We start from the raw sequence: 19,494 nt of genomic DNA on the forward strand, positions 1-19,494 counted from the left end.
ACTATGACCACCACAGAGATTGCGCACGTGATACTAGCAGGGGACCTGAATCTACATCTGTTGGAACCAACTAAGAAAAGAAATACGGATAGGGTCTCCCAATGGTTGGTATTTATTGATACCTGGGACTTAATAATGCTAAATGGAGCAGTTAATTCTGACAATCCACCATCTTATACTTGGACTTGTGGGGGCCAAAATGCTACAATTGATTACATGTATGTTGACCGAAAGCTATTTGAAAAAATATCTGAGTTCAAGGTAATTCCGACTACAGTAAGTGATCATTGGATGCTGAGGGCTGAGTTTTTACTCCAGGTTATGATTGAACCTCGATATTGTCAGTATCAACTGAATGGTCTGGTTATAAATCCTCAACGGAACAGGCTATTATGGACAAACGAAGGACTAAACGCTTTTGCGGCCAGTGTAACAAATGACCATCACTGTTTGTTGAAAGGTATTGACTCATCCAATTATCATGATAAAATGCACCTCTTTGCCTCCACTCTGTCTGCAGGTTTTGGTAAGGGCAATAAGTGTCATACCCATGTATTTGACCAGGGCATCAGAGAGAGAAAAGCACAGTATCGAAAACAGAAAAGGCAGATAGCCCTTTTACCGGTACACTATCGAGAATCTGCGTTACGCAAATTGAAGACTAACTATAGGAATTGGGTCCGGGGCAACAAGGCAGCTTTGTTCCAACATGATGGTGAAAAGTGGTTACAGGTGGTTAAAACCAAAAATACATCGCAAATTTGGAAGTTGTTAAATAATGGAGTAGCTGGTACTCAACTAGCAACTCAACTTAATGGTGTGTCGGAGAAGAAGTGGGTTACCTATTTCTCTGACATATATGGTCTTCCAAATAATAAAAAAATCTCACAACCAAACTTGGAATTGAGCAATCCATCTTTTCAAATCAAGTTTGATCGAGAAGATGTATTGTTTTATATAAATAAAGCGAGCTCATCTAGAGCTCCCGGGCCAGATGGCCTGTCAAATTTTGTATTAAAACAGAATTCAGAATTATGGGCATCAATTTTATATGATGTTTTTCAAACCGTGCAAATTAAACAAGCAGTTCCTCCTTCATGGTGTAAGGCCATTACGGTACCAGTCTATAAGAAGGGAGATCGAGCGAACCCTGCGAGTTCCCGTCCGATTTCCCTTCTTGACGCCCCGGGTAAGATCTTTAGTAGAATTATTCTAAGAGAGCTCAACAACTGGGCGTCAGAAGAGAATCGGCGAGACCCATTTCAAACTGGATTTGTGGCAGGTCTTGGCACCAGTATTAACATAACGACTCTGAATGCAATTAAAGAACTGTATGCATCAAGAAATCAACCAATTTATCTTGCTTATGTTGATTTTCGAGTAGCGTTTGACTCCGTAGATCGGAGTCTGCTATTGGAGAAATTGTTAAAATTTGGGTGTCCTTCTTCACTTGTACATTTAATATATTTACTCCATTCTAATACTTCAATGAAAGTTAAATTAAATTTAGAAGGACTACTATCTGAAGATATTCTAACCCAGCGAGGCCTGAAACAAGGATGCATCCTTGCTGCCACACTGTTCAATTTGTTTATTCTAGATTTAGGCAATGAATTCAATATTGTAGTGAATGATGCTCCGAAACTAGGGAACCAGATCATTGCATGGCTTTTGTATGCAGACGATTTAGTCCTCGTCTCGAAAACACTGAGTGGCCTACAAAACATGCTTGATAAATTAGATCAATACGCCACCAAGAATAATCTTACTTTGAACTTGGAAAAAACTCAAGTGATGGAATTGGGGGAGACAGAAGTCAAGATTAAGGAAACAGTACTGTTGGTTTCTGAATAAACAAAAGTTGACCGTGGTGAATGAATACAAATACCTGGGCGTTTTATTCAGTAACTCTCCCACAAATAAGCCCCAAAGAGACAGTCTAAATGGTAAATTGACCACATTAATATCACAAGCCAGAATATTGCAATACAAGTATGGTAAGTTCTCATGTAAACATATTCTCACCTTTTATCAGCAAAAGGTACTTCCCATTATTACCTATGGATGTGAGGCTTGGCTACCTATGGAGGCATGCTATTGGAACAAATTCGAGGCAAAATTTTGGAAGAAAGTCTTGAATCTCCCAAACTCTAGTCCAACAGCACTGCTCCGCTTTGAGTTGGGAATTCTATCAGTAAATATACATGCTTCATGGAAGAGATGCTGTTTATTCAGCAAATGTGTGTTGGGCCTGGCGAGTAATGGCATACTTAAGATTCTGGCAGACTATCTTCTACGTTCAGTACACTTATTTCCATCAAGTTGGAGAGCGGCAGTTATGTCCGATTTGACGGAAGCCAATATCTCATTAGACACTCTACTAATTAATCCCTCTAAAGCCAAAATTAAATTATACCAACTTGATTGGCATATAACCCAACAAGATTGTCTAAAATTAAAAGATTTTGATAGAGCTCTGTTTGGGCATAAAAAATTCCGCCAAACCGCGGATTACTTACTAAAATGCCCCTCTCACAAACTCAGAAACCAAATACTGAGGTTTCGCCTGAATCTATGGCCGACCAAACAAATTTTGGTAAGAAGGGGCATCATTAAGTTGGATGATTCATTCTGTCGATTTTGTAATGATAAACTAACCAAAGAAAGTCTGAAACATCTTTTAATAGAATGCACGGCTTTAAAAATGCAGAGAAAAGACATTATTGATAAATTAACAAGACATCACTATATAAGACGCTCAAATGATGAATTATGGAATGAGCTATTTGCGACTCCAAAGATCACAGTAAGAATAGCCACTATTCAATTCCTAAATAAGCTTCTATGCCCAATCTGTCCAAGTGAGTAATTGATTGCTTTCTTTATTCCAATTATATGATCAATCATGCTAATCACATGTGATATTGTATGATGTTTTATCTGTTGAATTGACATATCTTGCCTTTTATTGTATTGAATTGGCATACCTTACCTTTTATTGTATGTGTTTTGTATAAAAGTAATTTTGTTTGAAAGGTTAATTTAATTAGCCATCCCAAACTAAATAAAAAAATAAATAAATAAAAAATAAACCCAGTGGCCTTCCGACTCAAACTACCAGACTCCTGGAAGAGGATCCATCCAGTGTTTCACACGTCTCTAATGAAACCATACATCCAGTCCTCCCGGACTGCCCCGAGGTCTACCCCTGTAATTGTCGATGACCAGCTGGAATACGAAGTGTCCAGAATATGTGACTCCATGTACAGATGTGGTCAGCTACAGTACCTGGTTGAGTGGAAAGGGTACCCTCATATGGAACGCACCTGGGAATCAATCTCAAACCTAAATGCCCCCAGATTACTCAGAAGGTATCATCTTATACACCCGGGCAAACCCGGAGGGACAGGCCTCCGGAGGAGACATGCTGTCATGAACCATCGGATGCGTCCCTTGTGGACTTCCTGGTCCCTGACACATAGGGGCTTGCACTCAGCAGTTCTCACAACATGACCGTCAAACACGGAACGCTGTTTACCAGCTTCCGCATCGGACGCTGCACGTTCTATAAAGAAGCCACGCCCCCTTGGCCCCGCGCGTCTCAATGCTACCGCTTGCAGTGGCTAGACGTGCGCTATCGTAGTTCGCTCTCGCCAACTTATTTGATTCCTGGTTCCTGGCCCCTATTTTTCCTCCTCATTCATCCCCTTCCTCTTTATTACCTCATGCATCACGGATCTCCGTGTACCCGTCTCCGAGTACACTCTTCATCATTTTCCAGGACTTCCCGGACATTCAGAACGTTCCAGGAGTCGGATTACCGAATGCACGCTGGAACCCGAGGACGTACGCACTGGGTTATACAAGACCCGAACTGTGCGCAAGAAGACTCCATCAAAGAACTCCCATAAACAACACAGACAGGTGAGAAAGGGGGAAACCTGTGACACTGGCTGCGTGGGTTACCTGAGAAGATAATCTCTGATCATGGATCCCAGTTTCTCTCCTCTTTTTGGCATCAGTTGTGCAATCATCTCGGGATTCAGAGGGCTTTGAGTTCGGGTTACCACCCGCATACCAATGCTCAGACTGAAAGAACTAACCAGACCTTAGAACATTATCTACGCTGCTATGCTAATGCCACTCAATCCAACTGGAAGAAACATTTAGAGCTGGCTGAGGCTTCCTATAACAACGCCACTCACGCTGCCACCAGTGTCAGTCCCTTCTACTGTTTCGCTGGATAACATCCTGGTTCCTTTTTGTCCTGTACAGCCCAGTGCAGTTCCGTCTGCTGATCAGTTGGTCGTCGAGATCCAGAAACAACATGAATTGGCATGCAGTACCTTGGCAGAGGTACAGGGGTGTATGAAAAGGCAGGTGGACAAAGGCCGGAGCCCTGAACCAGACTTCCAATTGGGGGATTTGGTTTGGCTGTCATCGAGGAACTTGCCGGTGCGCAATCTGCCCATTAAACTGGCACCCCGCTTTTATGGGCCTTTCAAAATTACTAAACGCCTGTCTTCAGTGGCTTTTCGTTTGCAGTTACCCCAATCCTAGTGGGTACAACATATCTCCCTTTTGAAGCCTTTTGTGGCAGATGTTTTTGGGCGCTCCTGTCCTCATCCTGCGTCCATTCAAGTACAGGGGGTTCCTGAGTTCAAAGTACAGGAGATGTGTGACTTACGTATACGTCAGGGTGTGCTCCAGTTCTTGGTGGACTGGAATGGTTACCCTGCTTGCGATCACACTTGGGAACCACGCTGTAATGTGCATGCACCCTGTCTTATTCATGACTTTTTTCTTCGCTCCTCTTGGAAACCTGGGGCTCCGGGTCTTTCTGGGAGGGGGCATAATGTTACGCCACTTACCTGGGGGTCGCGGCCATCCTGCCGGTTTCGGCATGCCCCATCCTGGCGGATCTATCCGCGCTTTTGTCTTGGGGGGTCCCTGGACTTCTACATCCTCAGGTGTTTCTGGGTTTCCCATTCGCACTGGACTGGACATGCGCGGGAGGCCGTGTTTCGCCCTCCGCGCATGTGCAGTGCACAGAGCGCTCGGGCTGAGGCGGACTTGCGGCCCGAGTCTCGCTTTGGGTATAACAACACCTGGCAACAGCACGGCTTGCGTTCCGTGCCTCCCGGGTGTTGGTTGCCATTTATAAGGGCCCGCTCCATTTGAACAAGCCGCCTCTCAACGCGTTTTTTTCAGATCGTGTCCTCGCCGGTACTTAAGCTCCTGCTCTCCTTTTGGCCTGATTCCTGGTTCCTCCTCTTCCAGTATCCTTCCTGGCTGTCTTGTCCTGGACCTGCTCCCTCCTTGTTCTTTGCTCCTGGGGAGGAGTTCCTCCTGTTCTTTCTGGTTTCCTGTCCTGGGGTGATTCCCCCTTCCCAATTCCATCTGTGGGTCGGCCTTGTTCCTCTGTTCATGGAATCCCCTGCCTTTGGGTTTCTTTGCCTGCCTCTTGTCCTGCCTTGGTACTCTGCCTCCTTTTGGACGCTTCGGATCTACAGTCTACATCCTTTACCTGAAGTCACACAGTCATCTGGATCCAGTCTTCTACAAAGGAACTTCTACTCACATCAGGAAACGCTTCCCCTGTCAGTGCTTGCACTGTCCTGATGCCACGATAATCAGGGGATAGCGCACCCGTGGCGTTGGGAGCTGGTTCACCACCAACCCGGTTCCCATTTGGGTGGGTGTTGGACCGGTTCCCCGCATCATTCAATCTTCTCTGGACCTTCCGACAGTCTGGCAGTTTCTGCGAGACCATCGCCCGGACGAACAGGTACTCAGCGCCCTCGAGACGCTTTCCTTAATAAGCTTTCAGGGCGTGCAGCATTAAACTGGGCATCCCATATAAGATACCACTTGCAGACAATACTTGGTCAGAGTACCTGGTAGAGAGCTTGTTCTCAACTTCAGACTGATTACAGCAGACAATTGGACCAAGCTCAGGTCTTAAATATACTGGGAGCAGTGTCCTATAAATTCAGAGGCTCTGAGCGTAGACAACCAAGCCACACAGGTCAGTACAGGATGAGTTGGGTATGTTTTTCAGGGTCCAATGACTATCAGATAGAGGAATATCCTTCAGGCAAAGCCCTGAACATCCCCGACAACATCACAGGCCTGGCGTTCAAGGAAATGGTGAGGAGAATAACAGTTGGCAGATGCATGCCTATAGGGAAGGAATACACACAGTCGAAAAACCTATTCACACATAATCGATAAACCTAGGATTTATCATTTAAGAGTACCATTAAGGATGCTGACTCCTCCTGGGAAGAAGGCGGGACTATACAGGCTCAGAGTCTTGACGAGAGAATCTGCCAATGAAACCGATAGTAAGAGCATTGAGCCGGTCAAGTGGTACAGCGAGTAGAGCGCTCGCTTTGACATCAGTGCAGAGCCTGCGAACGCAGGTTCGAATCCCGGCAGCGCCAAACTCAGCGTTTCATCCTTCCGATAAATGAGCACCGTGGGTAATAATAAGCAGCGCTCAGATACCTAAGGGTTCGTAGCGCGCCAAATTAAATTAATAAATTAAACAGTTGATGGCACACCGAACATGTGCTTAGGGAAATCCCAAATAGGAAAACAAGCAATAGAGGTCAAGGAGGCCGCCAACATTGGTGATGCGCAGCTCTGCAAAAGGTAATTCATTGTGGAGTACCCAACAAAGTGTTGGTTGCTCCAGAAGGCTTAGCCGGTAACAAAATGGCAGCTACGAATGTCTGATTTGATATGAACCTTGGGAAATATACTGCTTATACTCTGTAGTTCCGTCCGGAAATGCAAGATGCCGGACCCACCGGCACCACTTGTTGGTACCCGACAAACGCTACCACCAAAGGTGAGAAAAACGGACCTGCCAGGTCGTCGGGCAAGAAATGGACTAGGGGCTCAGCAGTGAACTTGCGACTTGACTTCAAACCCCACCTCCAGAAACACCCTGTCCAGGGAAAGTTGGAAGCTAGGGACGAGAACAGGCCGACTGCCAATGGCAGCTGAAGGAGACCTAACCAAGGTTTTTGGCTTGGCTGCTGGCGCCTACGCAGACGATTGCGGTCGAGGTCCAGGGATCCGAATAGAGGTTTTGAGGTGCCCCAGGCAGCAGATCCAGGCCAAGTCATCTCCCATTCCAAAATGGCAGCTCCTGCAGAAGAGGTTCATAGCTCAGATAATGTTGTGCCCCTTCCGCCCTGGGACTTGAATCTAGTGAGTGTCCATTGCTTTTTTTTCTGATCTATCCCTATGTAAACAAGTCATCAGCGCTACATAGGACACATAGTAAATGCTTCCTATTTTTTCATAAAGGTGTCCTGCTGTTAAGCGTTTTTTCTCCCCATTCCACTGAGTTATGTCAAAGTATTCAACCTTATGTTGCCCCTTCACAGTGGTTGGGAGAGGTTGAATCGTATGTACAGTGTTGCCAGGTCGGAAGGAAAAAATAAGCTGAATGCCCTTCAAAAACAAGCCCAAAACAAGCTGACTCCCATCCAAATAAGCGGAAAAAACAAGCGTGCACCTAAAAAGTTGTGGAAAGGTCTCAAAAGTAAGAAACATAACACAACAAGAAAAACATGCATAGACAGAACACTGACATACTGTGTTAGAACAACAATATTTTATTGCATGGTGACTAGAAGTCCCAGATTGCAAAATAATACGGCCCTGAAATATTTGTATTTATTGTTTTATATAGCGCCTTAATCCAAGGCGCTATATAATATTGTAACATGGCCAATTGGAAGCTGAAAAGAAACATGGCCTTCCTGAATACATCTTTCTGAGAAAATGTTGTATATAGATTCCAATAATCCTCTAACCCAGACTTGCAAAAAAAGTTTTTAAAAAATAAATAAATAAAGGATGTTAGTGGATAATGCGTCAGCACTGGGGATATCACCAGGATAATATTGCTATAGAGTGACGCTTGCTAAACTAAACCAATCCCCTTCTTTACATGTCAGTGTGTCTGCCTGCATGACAAAACTTTTAAAGTGCGCTTTTTTTGCATATGTTTAGGCATTTGGCATTGATGGGCCACCCGGTGGGCAAGTAACGATCCCATCAGTGCCAAACACTTAAGCATATTCAAAATACAGGGCGCACCCGAGAGCAAGAGAAAGCAGCAATTGCCATCAAGTGCTTCCAGCAGCCCAGTGCAGGACGCTCTGTGCGACGTGTAATGGGCTTAACAGCAATATAAACAAGTCCAATTACACACGCACAGACGGTCCAACAAGCGGACGAAAACCGCGACAAGCGACCTCCAAATATTATAAGCGACTTTGGGCAAAAACAAGCCCAAAGTCGCTTATAATAAGCGGACCTGGCAACACTGCGTATGTATACAACTGAGACAGAGTCTCGCGGCATCTTACAGATCCTGGCACAACAAAAAGTGGGCGTGGACATTAGAGTCAAGTACCCAAGAAATATCTTCTGGGTCGGCCATGGCCCTGACCACCAGACACTTGAGCATCTCTCGATGGATTTGCCAGTCCAGGATTTCAAGGGAATCACGCTCCTCTTGACTTGTCAACACAAACTGCTGGGGGACGAGATAAAAAAGTGAACCCAGAAAATAGGTTTTCCAGGGGGACACATGGAGCTGGAGGAATAAGCCAAGCTTGAGGTATCTGAGCCTGATAGGCAGCAGGACTGGTAAGACAGATAACTTCATATAACCCCACACAATGAGGGCAAGGGCAGGGGTTCGCAGAGAAGGGCCGTCTCGGAGAGAGGGGGAGGTGCAAGGGATAGGTCACCATCCATCCCCTATTCTCAGAGCTGTGCCCAAAATTCATATTTTACAGAGACTTTGGTAATAGAATAGATGTATTGACACTGCACCAGGTAGCCTAGTCCTTAGTACACGTGCAATAATTACTTACACCATATCTGAATGGAGCACCATTGTTATATTCATCTGATTCATCTGAAATAAAATGTTTCCGAAAACGGCCATGTGAGAAAAAATGGTACCCAGTGATAATATTGAAGGAAATAATGAAGAATTAATTTACAAAGATGAAATTATATTGCAAGAAATAACAGTATGGGTAAAGAATACCTAAAATCAGAATAAAGTATCGAACTAAAGAAAAGAAAATGTTATGATAGGGGTGGGATGTAGGTGTAAAAAAGAAAAAAACAGATTTAGGTTAAAATTGGGATATCGGGGAGGGAGGCAAGGAGAATTTAGGAGTAGGAGAGGTAAGGGGGGCTCAGCCCCCCACCCGCACAATATGCATTCTAAAAGGCATTTCAGTATTTTTTTAATGCAATATTTATTACTCTTTGTAATTGTACATCACTGTTATTTCCGCAATAAAATCTTAGTGAACAATAAAATGCAGGCGATACAATAAGAGGATAAATAAAAAATAAATAACAAAATACAGTACGATTGGTGGTGTCCTCTATATACTGCAAAATATCATTGGTGGAGCAGACTGAAACCTGGTGCTCAGTTGATTGAGGGGTTACCCCAGGGGGGTGAGAGGTTCACCCCAATTCAAACCCTGCTCCCCAATTCATTACGGGCAAATGAGAAAGGCTTTTAAGCTCGTGTTCACTGATGCTACAAAGAACCACAGATGCCTGAACAGCCATGTGCAAGAAAGCATGTCTGTTTACACGCTCCTCCTCTTCGCAGTGCCTTTGGGAACAGGGCGCTGCAGGCAGGTGATCCACGTTGAATGAACCGCCTAGTGGTGAAATGATAAACAGCAACTTGGAAGGCGTGTATCAGAGATAGATTGGGGCCAAAACTGTGGCAAATGGTGTTGGCAAGACAGTTAATCCTGATGATAAAAAATGGCTGACATGTACAAATGCCGCTCTCAATTACAATACATTCTCAGATAAATGTAATGAAGAGATTATTTTGGCCTTGATAAACATGCTGTTTAAAAGTGAGCACACTCCGTTAGATAGCAAAGGATTTTACAATCAGATTTGTTTAAATGTTTAAATCATTGTAATCATCTTTTTGTTTTTAACTCTTTATTGGAATTTTGTAAACACAATAAACAAACAGAAGAGGAATCAGGAAAAGGCAAAAAGATTGCAGACCATGACATCGAAACGTACAGCCAAATACATTTAGATAGGTATCCAGGCATTGTTTTGAAAACATAGTTTCGAATGCCAAAGTTTAGAAACTAAAATGGGTATTAAGAGAAAGAAAAACAGGGGTTGGGGGGACCTCCCCATTAAACATTTTTTTAAAAGGTGCATTTTTTCGATGCATTTTTTTCGAAACTTTGCCATTCGAAACAATCACTAGGCACCGTTAGATAATGGCAAATCGCCATTCCCCATCGCTAGCAAACACATGCAAAGACCCTATCCAACGCGCTAGCTCCTGCCCTGCTTCCCATGATACGGTCCAGTCACCCCTGATAGCTCCAACAGCTTGTTATCATTGTTCATGCACCTCACCATATGCAGGGGACTAGCGCCCCCATTTGCTGGGTCTCGTGCCCCTCAAGTTCAGACTGGTGGTCACCCTGGACTTAGATTACATTCTCGGTGGCGGTGTGTGGGAGCGAGGGGCCAGCAGGCTTTGGTTAACATTCGCGTAGATGGGACCAGTGAGCAGGACACAGGGCATCCATTTCTGTACCCCCTTTCGACTCCATCTTGGTGACTAGGCCTCACTGTGATAATACAAAAACGCTTCTCTTTCCTTTCTCGCAACAGCCAGGCGCGCAGGGCACATGGCCCCCACCATCTTTCCCACTCTGACTGGAAAACTCCGGAGCTCCATTCTCATGCTGAAGCCGGAGGTAATTGCAACAAAGAATAAATGTAACACATCACTCTTCCTCTGAGATCACTGTCCTGCGTGTGAACCAGCATGAGCTGAGCATATAGCCCATCCATCTCCACAAACGTGTCCTTGCCCCGTACCCTCGCCAGTGGAAACGTACTGCCATTGTAACCCTGTGCCCCTGCAAGGTATCCCTTTTATGTGCCAGACCGCTGGCCATGCCATGATGCCCACCCAACAGACCCCCAACTAACATTAGACCCCTGCTGCAGTATCTTGTTGTCTACTACTAACAAATGTCAACACACCAGAGATTCTTATGAACACAGACCCTCACTTCAACCAGTGTTGTTATGGTGTTCAAGACCCTTAACCTAATGCCTTTATAATCTAATGTTATTGATAGTATAGACACATGTGTGAAGTTTATAGAGACATGATGATTTGTTCAAAGACTTCGAATGATTATTATTTAGTGCATGCATTTTGAGAATATATTATGTTAGTTTAGCTAGTGGCCACCCTACTTCACAGCGACCTGACCTTCACCCATTCGGAGCACAGACGCCTGACGTCTATCCTCCCGCCAACCGAGCAGACAACCCGGAGGAAGAGATGCCGCCCACACCATAGGCACTATATGGACTGTCCAATCCAGGACCAACGTAGTACCCTATGTTAGTTGCGTCATCAATGACACATTTGTCCTATAAAATGTATTGTAACCTTAATTCTTGCCAGAGCGCTCTCATAGGCAGCAGAGTTCTTTGGATGCCATTTACTTACATAAACCTTACCTTGAACTCTCACAGCCTGTTCTCCTTGCCTCATTCCCCGTCCAGTGTGTGTCTATTTTATTCTATTTTTATTCCTTTTGCACGTGAAAGACGGGGAGGGCACAAACAGCAGCCAAAGGTCTACGTGGTAATTTGCCTTATGGGGGGAAATTGCCTGTACCAATGCGTCCCAGGAGTTCACATCCTCACATCCCACTCCAGGCCCTCTCCGTGCAGCCCTGCACCAGGCCGCTGACTCCGCCAAAGCCCACCTCTTCAGATTCACCCTCCAGGCCTCAATGCTAGGTCCCCCAGGTGCCTTCCATGACATAGCTATGCGTCACTTGGCCAGTATGCAAATGAGATCTTTTATACATAGGATGTGCCTCTCATGATTGCCTCTCCCCACAAACAGACCCAGCAAGAATGCCTCCGGGGCCACTCGTGCATCACCATTCCCCCAACCGCTGCACAGGCCACCACACTTCGCCAAAACCTGTGCCAATGAGGACATGACCAAAACATGTGGAAGAAGTATGCGTCCTAAAGTCCACATCTGGGGCAATTAGAAACACCTGTGCCCCCAAACCTGGACAGCCTATGAGGTGCCAGGTACTCCCTATGCCTCACATACAGCTGAGAGATTTTAAATCTAGCATTTCTAGACACTAATTTAGCATATACTAGTGCGCGCTGCCATTCTGCATCCATGAACTCTCGCCCAACATCTGCCTCCCATTTCTCCCTCAGTCTGTACCGCCTGGTATCCCGTGTAGACAGAAGTAGTTCATACAATGTTTAGACTGCATATCCCCCCTCAGCTATGTCATACAGCGAGCCCAGCATCCGGCCTTCTTCAATGCTTGCATTAGAGCTTACCCGTTTCCTTTGGATATTCTTGACCAGGGTCTGAAACATCTAGAACTGTCCCTCATGTATTCCTGTGTGTTCCCTCAGTGTTCCAAAGTCTACCGCTTTCTCCTCTTCCAGCAAGTCCCCTTTTGTGGCTAAACCTTGTGTCTCCGATCGTCTCCTAATCTGCCACACAGGATCTTGTCCCAACCCCGCAAAACCAATTAGCAGAATGGTTGGGGAGTATGGTTCCCTACTACCCACTAGTTTCCACTCTCATCGCCATATTGACATACCCAGTTGCAGGAGCCACAGTGTCTATTTAGTATCCAAGTCGGACATCCACAGGATTTCCTTAAGGAAATATATGCCTGTTAAATGCTGCAGTAACCCTGTGCCCAGCGTAGTCTCATCTGCCAGCCAGCCATACACGAACTGTAATTGCCCTGTAACATAGTACAGCTAAGAATTCAGCAACCTCATTCCGCCCTGCTCATATTCTCCCTGCAGCACTCGCAAGGTGACTCTGCATCTGCCATACCCCCATAAGAAACTTCGCACTTTCGAGTCTTGGTCCACAAAGAACTTTTTGGGGATATTGTGTGGAATAGTAATGAAGTGTTAGAGCAGGTGGGGCAACACCACCATCTTCAACAGGGCTGCTCTGTCCATCCCCGACATTCTATAAACACCCTCCAGTGCCTTGTGTGTGTTCTGCAACTCTGTCATGTTTGAGGGTGACCCCTAGGTATCTAAAGGAATCTGTCTGCCACTTTCGTCCCAACTCAGGCAAGCCATCTGGACCCAACCCTACCAAGCCTGCAAGTGGAAACAGGCAGGACTTCTCCTTGCTCACTCGGATACCGGAGATCCTACCAAATTCGTCTATCACATTTGGTATGTGCTCTAGATTGGCTGCTGGTGAGTGTACATAGACCAGCATGTCGTCTGTGTACATGGATATGAGATGTTGAACCCCACCCACCATTATCCGTGCTGCCCAGTATTGCTTATGCAAAAAGACCACCAACGGCTCTAAGGCCAAAATGAACAGCATCAGGGATAGGGGGCAAACCTGCTCAGTACCCTTCTGCAACCCCCATTCCTAGGATATCTGTCGTCCAGTATGCACTCAGGCTCAGGGCCTAGGATACTTCAGTTTCACCCACCTGTGGAATCCGCCCCCTATCTCAAACCTCTGTAACATTGTGTGCATCCAGTCCCACCTGACAGAGTCAAACGCCTTAATTGCGTCCAATGAAGCCACGGTGCATTAAATCCCCAGACGGTTGGTGCCATTCATTGCATGATGTAATCACCATATGTTCCAAGCAGTACTCGTATTTGGCACGTATCCTGTCTGGTCTGTGTATTAAACGGCTAATCACTTCCTTTAACCTGTTCGCCAACCGGGCAGTAAGAATTTTGTAGTCTTGATGTCAGGTTTCCTGCCATCCGGAGGTCTCTGAGGAGGCAAGGCATTGCCTGACATGTCCTCACCTCAAAACACTGGGTTAATAGAGTGACTACAGCGCTCAGAGAATCATGTTCCCATCCTGGTCACAACTCGGCAGATGCCGTTCTCCAAGTTTGCCAAGGAAAAACTAGGGCTACTGCCCTTGTACTCACTGGATTCCGTGTACAGGCTGCCTGGAGGTTGCCATGGCAACTGTGGCATCCGTTGCAGTTGCTGAGCAACGTTCGACACTTTGGAGGCGGATCCACTGATTACCATGGTAATGCTACATAAGCTTACGGGTTCCAGAGAATGGCGCTTCTGATTCTGAATTCTACAAGAATCTACGAAGTCCTTAATGCTTTTATCTCTTGTCCTTGCCCTTGACCCTTTCCTAGTTTCCTGTCTCCTCTTCTGTTATTACGATTTGCCTTCATCATTTCTAGGACCACGGAACGAAGACTGCCTCACTGCTTATACTGCCATTTCTCCACGCACAGTAAACAGACCCGGACTGCTGCTTCGACTTTCCGAACTCTTCCTGATTTTGTCCACGTACTTCTATGCATGGTAAACAGAACCGGATTCTTGCTTAGACTTACCTGGATTCTTCACGCACCTCACAACAAATCCATCAACTTATCCTGGAATATCTGTTGTTCCTCTCCTGCACCTGGAACTGCCCGATATACATCCAAGTGTGTTGGCCAAAAAACCCAGCTCAGGAACTCAAGGACTTCCACCCCTGGCGCTGGAACATCGTTAGGCATCCGCGTTTCGTCATGACAGGTGGTCCCTGGGGACTAGAGACTGTCAGATTCTGTATTCAGAATTTCTGTAGTGCCCCAACTCCCCTTTCCTTCTTCCCCCTCTTCACCTGTGTTACAATGGTCGTTGTTCTCTGGGCTGAGGGACCTCCGTGATCTGTAGTCCTTTTCCTTTTTTATTGGGCATACGTGTCTCACACAAGAGGAAGCCACAGTGAAGGCTGGAGATAAGCACCTCACTGTGACCCCATTCCCGGAGGGACAATGAGAGGAAAAAGCCATTGGCAGCAGAAAAAAACCCTGCTGATGGCAACGGAATCCACTTGGAAACTGGGCTCCTCTTGAAGTGAGTAGGTTGAGAATAGACATCAAAGTGAAGTCAGGGCGATGGGCTTGCAAGCCAGTAAGTAAAACAAAGGAAAACTCAAAGGAAACAAGGTAATTAGCAAACCAGCAGAACCAAGGAGGAATAGCAAAAAAAATAGAGAAGATGGGAGGTGAACGGGAAGCAGGCTGAAAGAGAGGGGCGCAGAAGAGAAAACAGGAGGCATGCACCAACCGATGCTGCAGGGGCAAAGAAAGGATAGGAAAAGTAATGCACAGCGTTTCGCAACAGCAGCAGCGAAGGCAGAAGCTGACCGTGATGGTTGCAACGCGAAACAGTGCAAGGGAGGTGTGGCTATGAAGAATGGCATACGTCCGGAGGCGAAAGGCTATACTGCGCGGACGTACGCAGCACAATACGTACAGTGCTACCTTGCACTAAACCGGAACTTCGGCCACACTCGCCGGGATGGAATGCGGCGCATGACACTGTTGACCACAACCGAGTTAGGCGTCCTCGTGCCAGCGGGATATTCTTGTTTGTGGGCAAGGCACACTGGGTGTGGAATCTGGATTGCACTACAAAAGTTCCATGCTCGGGTAAGAAACTCTTCTGTCATCTCTTGTTTGGCTTGTTTAGTTGGGGTTTCTTGTTTCTTACTTTCTTGTTATTTCTAAGGATATCCTCCGAGCCAATTAGGAACATCGGACTAGGAGGGGATTGTCTACCAGTAGGATCCTAAGTGTTACATGCACTGGTTAGCCCACTTTACAGTGCTATACTTTTCTGATCCTCCCTCTTCTGTTCTGTTACTGATCATCCTTGTATTTGTTACAGTATTCCAGAGCTGCTGGTCTACTCATAACCTTACCATTGTTTCCTGGGGTGCAGCGGGTGTCCATCTCTCTCAACTAATAGATCTCTATGCATGTATAGTCCATACAGAGAATTACATTGGTAGGGAGAATTCTTCGCCTACACTGCGAAGGGCAAGATCTCTCATCTACACCACGAGAACGTATCAGGTATCTGACACCTGGTTAATCATGGACAATGGTCTATAAGAGCCACAGTCCTGAGGAGGGTTGCCCTGCTTTAATATTGGTACAATCATGGATTTTCGCATGCTCTGAGGGAGTATGCCCTTTTCCCATGACTCCTCATATAATTCTAGGAGCTTCGGTGCCAGCTCCACCACGTAGGATTTATAAAAGTCTCCCGGCCGGCCATGAGGCCCAGGAGTCTTCCCCATTGGCAGTGACTGCAGGACCCCCAAGACCTCTTCCACCGTAAGTGGGGCTTCGCCCTATCTGAATACCTGTTGTAAAACGTTCCGATGTTTAACTGGGAAAAACAATAGATTCCCTCTTATCTTCCTTTGGTTGGTGATTTGAAGTGAGTGGGCCTCATTATGACCAAGGCGTTAAGGGTTAACGCTGTCGTTAAACCTTAACGCCTATTCTGATTTTAACGGCTGCTTTTAGCAGCCGTTAAAATCCAAGGCGCTAACCTGCCATGATGCTAATTACGTAATTAGCGCCTTCCCCACTCCCATTATGCCCTATGGGGCAAAAATGGGAATGGGGAAGGGAAAATGGGAAATGGGGATTTACCGCCCCACTCACCTTGGAATGGCGCGGTAAATCCGCCATCCACCATGGTGTAAACGTAGTTTACACCATGGTGGTAAAGTTGGCGCAATTAGCGCCTGGGTTGCAATGACCCCCATTGTGTTCTGTGAGTAAAGAAGAAAGTTCACTGAGTCTGCAGTGCTGTGGCGGGTGAGGGAGTTGTGTTCAACTTAATAGGAATTATTTCTCCTAAGTTTTTTGGTGTCCTGGAACTGAATTACCCTGGACCTGTGTGGAACTTGGGGAAGGGCACCTTAACCTTTATAAAGGTGTATTTCATCCGATGCTACCAGGAAGAGAAATTGAACTTTGTTGGGAACTTATTGACATTTGGGAGAGAAAGCTGATGAATAAGCCAGAGCTTGAAGTAGCTCAGAACTTTATGTTTGAAACACTATTTCGAGTTATAGTTGATGTCCCTACACATTATTTGTGTCATACCTTGGGTCCTTGTGCTGCGGCGGCAGCGTCTGGACATACTGGAGGCTGCCCTGGCTCCTCTGTCAGCGCCACACGATCCGCGGTCCTAATCGGACCACATTTCTCAGTACGCCTCGCCAGTAGCGCGCCTCGTCCATAGCAGTCACGTGAGACGCGCCCGTAATGTGTTTTTCGCATCCTCACCCAGATTACCTATTTATAGTAATTCGAGCCACGGCTCAGGTGCTCCTTAACTCTGTTACGTGCCAGTTTTCGAGTGCGCTTTATCGTGTTTCGTCTGCAGCGTGACTCCGGCTCTCTGACCCTGCTTGTTCCCACGGATTCCTGCATCTATTCCTGATTACCCTTTGATCTCCGACGCTTGGCTCCCTATGATTGATTCCCTTGGTTACCGGATGCTGGCTCTCACATTTATGGATTGTCTTGTTCTGCTCTGCCCCCGTAGTAAAGTTATTGGATTCTAGTTTCCGTTCCGTGTGTTAGCGCTTACCTCTTAAGTGGTTGAAACACCTTTGGTAACTATTTCCTGTGCATTGTTTTTTTCTATTCTCTGTTTTCTTCTTACAAGCACTTTCTACCACATCCCAACGTCCTAAAACACACATCCTGCCACTTCTCGTGAGTTTTTTTTTTGTTTTTCCTTTGCTGATTGCATGCCTGGACGCTCTGCTGACATTTAAGGACCCATATCTTGGAAATCTGGTGACCTCTTGGACGCTCTCCTGACTTCATCACTGGTCACCTATTGTTTTGGTTGTTTGTGGACGCTCTGCTGATTTCCAAAGGATTTCTTTTGGGACTGTGCTTTAGTTTGCGCCCTCGTGCCGTTCGGGTTAGGTGGTTCAACACAAACTCCCTGGGATTGTGGACTATCAAGCACGAACTCTCTGGTATTGTGGACTATCAAACACAAAATCAAATACTTCACTGACTTTTTTGGCATCAAGTAGGTTTCTGGTCTTCTCCTTTACTCAGCAGGTAAGAGTGGGAAGGTGAGGGTGGTTGTTACCAAGGTTGGTATATTCGGCTGCTGTTCTGAACTATTGTTATTGTTCTTTTCCCTAGCTCTGTTTTTGCTGCTCCTGCCTTTTCACTCAAGCCCCTGGTCTGTCAGTTGAATTATTATCCTGCAGGCCGTGCTCTTGTGGGGAAAGTCTAGACTTTCGAGTGAAGTTTCGCTTTGAGAGTGTGATATACCATTAACCACCCAGGATTGTGACAATTTGGTATAAGTTGTCAGGGCAAGTATAGGATTTGGACACAGATAGATTTTTATGTTGAATTTACTGGCATTGACGTTATTTAATTTCTTTAGGTAGGGAATTCCCACCTTAGTATAGGGCAAGCTAGGCCTTACTGCATCCTGACATTTTCTTTAATAAAAGATTTGTCAACTTTGAACCTGTTGTCTGTGTCTCCTTCCATGATGCCAACCTCACAAAGGGCAAACAGGCAACCGCAATGAGCGCTGTTCCAGATACAGCTCAAGTTACTAATTGTTGCCGATGGCGTACTACTAAAGCCCAGTGTGGTATAACTGCCCCTACTAATGTGCATTGTACTCACCAAATGTATCATCACACTGTGCATCTTGAGTGGTGTTATCATCTTGGCTTCCGGACTGATACACTCGGGAGACACAGTGTCTTAATCAAATATATGAAAGGCCATGCTATGTCAGCTCCACATAGCCATGTGACTAGGGCAAAGCCCTAGGGATTGTCTGTCACGCCCCTTGTGCTACGGTTTCTGACATCTTGGAGCGGACCATTCACTATGAAGTCATAGCTAACGTTTTAATGGCTTTCAGTCGTGTCTTACTAAAACTGTGTACCCGTAACTGCTATACCATTCTAAATTGTTTTTAGTGTCTGTCAGTCAGGTCTCTCTTAGAAAAAAAGGGCTGATTTTAGAGAATGTGATGTTCCATGGTCTCCTCTAATACTGGGCCTATTATTCCCGGTGATCTTGGCATAAGCCTCCTTATACCTAGCTAAAGTGTGGCCAGTGTTTGCCACACTATCATGTCATTTAGACCCTTACGGTCTATTCTAAGCTGAAAAATCGATCTTGTTCTCTCTTTAGAAGATTAGCCTGCATGTCCCCACCCCTTGCTGGGCGTGCGACTTTTTCTATGACGGTCCATTTAAAGTCACTATCCGTGTGCCGCATAAACAGAAGATGACATAAATAATGCAAATCAATGCAATCCAACCACACAAGACACAATCTGGACACATCCCCAGGGGGAGACTGGCCTATAGGGCAATAGGCCCATGGCCAAACCAAAAACACAAAATGCTGGCATGGGCCTGTTTTTTTGGTCAAATTGGCCCACTTTTTTGGCCAATGTGGGCCAGTTTGATGAGTTACTTTACTATGCGGCTAGTAGTTTTGACCAGTGTTGCTGAATAAATATTCTTTAAAATGCAGTATTCGCATCATGTTTTATCAAAAAAC

Source organism: Ambystoma mexicanum, chromosome 14 (assembly GCF_040938575.1).
Source record: "Ambystoma mexicanum isolate Mex_15411 chromosome 14, UKY_AmexF1_1, whole genome shotgun sequence".
Lineage (NCBI taxonomy): Eukaryota > Metazoa > Chordata > Amphibia > Caudata > Ambystomatidae > Ambystoma > Ambystoma mexicanum.